This window comes from Rutidosis leptorrhynchoides, chromosome 8 (genome assembly GCF_046630445.1).
Source record: "Rutidosis leptorrhynchoides isolate AG116_Rl617_1_P2 chromosome 8, CSIRO_AGI_Rlap_v1, whole genome shotgun sequence".
In the NCBI taxonomy this organism is placed as follows: domain Eukaryota; kingdom Viridiplantae; phylum Streptophyta; class Magnoliopsida; order Asterales; family Asteraceae; genus Rutidosis; species Rutidosis leptorrhynchoides.
In genome coordinates this window covers 192999897-193003968 of record NC_092340.1, presented here as the reverse complement: position 1 = coordinate 193003968, position 4072 = coordinate 192999897, and positions in this window count along the sequence as shown.

The window sequence follows — 4072 nt, the reverse complement described above, 5'->3', positions numbered from 1 at the left end:
TAAGGTTCGATGGAATGCTCGTAGAGGACCCGAGTTCACCTGGGAGCGTGAAGATCAGATGAAGAAGAAATACCCGCATTTATTTCCAGAAGATACGTCAACACCTCCAACTGCTTAAAATTTCGGGACGAAATTTATTTAACGGGTAGCGACTGTAGTCACCCGGACTTTTCCATGTTTATATATATATTAAATGAAATTGTTATTTACATGATTAAGTGTTTCCAACATGTTAAGCAATCAAACTTGTTAAGACTTGATTAATTGAAATAGGTTTCATATAGACAATTGACCACCCAAGTTGACCGGTGATTCACGAACGTTAAAACTTGTAAAAACTATACGATGGCATATATATGGTTATATATATAGTTAAAATGATTTTATTATAAGTATGTATCTCATTAGGTATTTTAACAATGAGTTATATACATAAAAATGAGACTATTAATTTAAGAAACTCGAAAACGATATATATAACGATTATCGTTATAACAACGTCTTACTAGGTACATATGAATCATATTAAGATATTGATACACTTAGTTAATTATGTTAAATGATAAGTAAATATATTATTAAGTATATTAACAATGAAATACATGTGTAAAAATAAGACTACTAACTTAATGATTTCGAAACGAGACATATATGTAACGATTATCGTTGTAACGACATTTAACTGTATATATATCATACTAAGATATATTATATATCATAATATCATGATAATATAACAATTTAACATCTCATTTTTTATAATAAACAATGGGTTAACAACATTCAACAAGATCGTTAACCTAAAGGTTTCAAAACAACATTTACATGTAACGACTAACGATGACTTAACGACTCAGTTAAAATGTATATACATGTAGTGTTTTAATATGTATTCATACACTTTTGAAAGACTTCAAGACACTTATCAAAATACTTCTACTTAACAAAAATGCTTACAATTACATCCTCGTTCAGTTTCATCAACAATTCTACTCGTACGCACCCGTATTCGTACTCGTACAATACACAGCTTTTAGATGTATGTACTATTGGTATATACACTCCAATTATTAGCTCTTAGAAGCCCATGTGAGTCACCTAACACATGTGGGAACCATCATTTGGCAACTTGCATGAAATATCTCATAAAATTACAAAAATATGAGTAATCATTCATGACTTATTTACATGAAAACAAAATTACATATCCTTTATATCTAATCCATACACCAACGACCAAAAACACCTACAAACACTTTCATTCTTCAATTTTCTTCATCTAATTGATCTCTCTCAAGTTCTATCTTCAAGTTCTAAGTGTTTTCAAAAATTTCAAAAGTTCTAGTTTCATAAAATCAAGAATACTTCCAAGATTGCAAGTTTACTTCCAAGTTTTCTAAATCCATTCCAAGTAATCATTCAAGATCAAGAAACCTTTGTTACTTACAGTAGGTTATATTTCTAATACAAGGTAATAATCATATTCAAACTTTAATTCAATTTCTATAACTATAACAATCTTATTTCGAGTGGAAATCTTACTTGAAATTGTTTTCGTGTCATGATTCTGCTTCAAGAACTTTCAAGCCATCCAAGGATCCTTTGAAGCTAGATCTCTTTTTCCCATTTTCAGTAGGTTTATCCAAGGAACTTGAGGTAGTAATGATATTCATAACATCATTCGATTCATACATATAAAGCTATCTTATTCGAAGGTTTAAACTTGTAATCACTAGAACATAGTTTAGTTAATTCTAAACTTGTTCGCAAATAAAAGTTAATCCTTCTAACTTGACTTTTAAAATCAACTAAACACAGGTTCAATATCTATATGATATGCTAACTTAATGATTTAAAACCTGGAAACACGAAAAACACCGTAAAACCGGATTTACGCCGTCGTAGTAACACCGCGGGCTGTTTTGGGTTAGTTAATTAAAAACTATGATAAACTTTGATTTAAAAGTTGTTATTCTGAGAAATTGATTTTTATTATGAACATGAAACTATATCCAAAAATTATGGTTAAACTCAAAGTGGAAGTATGTTTTCTAAAATGGTCATCTAGACGTCGTTCTTTCGACTGAAATGACTACCTTTACAAAAACGACTTGTAACTTATTTTTCCGACTATAAACCTATACTTTTTTTGTTTAGATTCATAAAATAGAGTTCAATATGAAACCATAGCAATTTGATTCACTCAAAACGGATTTAAAATGAAGAAGCTATGGGTAAAACAAGATTGGATAATTTTTCTCATTTTAGCTACCTGAAAATTGGTAACAAATCTATTCCAACCATAACTTAATCAACTTGTATTGTATATTATGTAATCTTGAGATACCATAGACTCGTATACAATGTTTCGACCTATCATGTTGACACATCTATATATATTTCAGAACAACCATAGACACTCTATATGTGAATGTTGGAGTTAGCTATACAGGGTTGAGGTTGATTCCAAAATATATATAGTTTGAGTTGTGATCAATACTGAGATACGTATACACTGGGTCGTGAATTGATTCAAGATAATATTTATCGATTTATTTCTGTACATCTAACTGTGGACAACTAGTTGTAGGTTACTAACGAGGACAGCTGACTTAATAAACTTAAAACATCAAAATATATTAAAAGTGTTGTAAATATATTTTGAACATACTTTGATATATATGTATATATTGTTATAGGTTCGTGAATCAACCAGTGGCCAAGTCTTACTTCCCGACGAAGTAAAAATCTGTGAAAGTGAGTTATAGTCCCACTTTTAAAATCTAATATTTTTGGGATGAGAATACATGCAGGTTTTATAAATGATTTACAAAATAGACACAAGTACGTGAAACTACATTCTATGGTTGAATTATTGAAATCGAATATGCCCCTTTTTATTAAGTCTGGTAATCTAAGAATTAGGGAACAGACACCCTAATCGACAAGAATCCTAAAGATAGATCTATTGGGCCTAACAAACCTCATCCAAAGTACCGGATGCTTTAGTACTTCGAAATTTATATCATATCTGAAGGGTGTCCCGGAATGATGGGGATATTCTTATATATGCATCTTGTTAATGTCGGTTACCAGGTGTTCACCATATGAATGATTTTTATCACTATGTATGGGATGTGTATTGAAATATGAAATCTTGTAGTCTATTGTTACGATTTGATATATATAGGTTAAACCTATAACTCACCAATATTTTTGTTGACGTTTAAAGCATGTTTATTCTCAGGTGAATACTAAGAGCTTCCGCTGTTGCATACTAAAATAAGGACAAGATTTGGAGTCCATGTTTATATGATATTGTGTAAACACTGCATTCAAGAAACTGATTTCGATGTAACATATTTGTATTGTAAACCATTATGTAATGGTCGTGTGTAAACAGGATATTTTAGATTATCATTATTTGATAATCTACGTAAAGCTTTTTAAACCTTTATTTATGAAATAAAGGTTATGGTTTGTTTTAAAAAAGAATGCAGTCTTTGAAAAACATCTCATATAGAGGTCAAAACCTCGCAACGAAATCAATTAATATGGAACGTTTTTAATCAATAAGAACGGGACATTTCATCAACAATAACAACAACATCAATAATTAACCAAGTAAAGAGGCTGTTCATAACATCAAAAGGCAACTTTCGAAGGCTGAGAATCTGTAAAAGTGAAGTAGTATTGAAGAACAGAAATGTAGAATAGTTGGAAGTACAAAAGTGAAAAACTCAGGTGAAAATCGAGGCTATTTATAGCCACAAAGGAAAAGTGGTATACAATTACCCCTTGGAAAACGTTCCAAGACATCGATAAAAGGAAAAAGCATAAAAAGGAGGCGCATTTGCAGAAACTGTCTTTTCAGACTAATAAACATTAAATGCACATCCAATCAGGAAGCGTGGCCTTGTCTCAGAAGTTTGACGATAGTAACCGTCCCGGATACCACCATCAAACTGGGGGGACTTAATGATACACATAATGATCCATCTCAATAATAAGCAAGCGTCTCGGCAAAAATCCTACCCGGTACTACGCGTCCCGGAATGCGTACTTCTTTTCT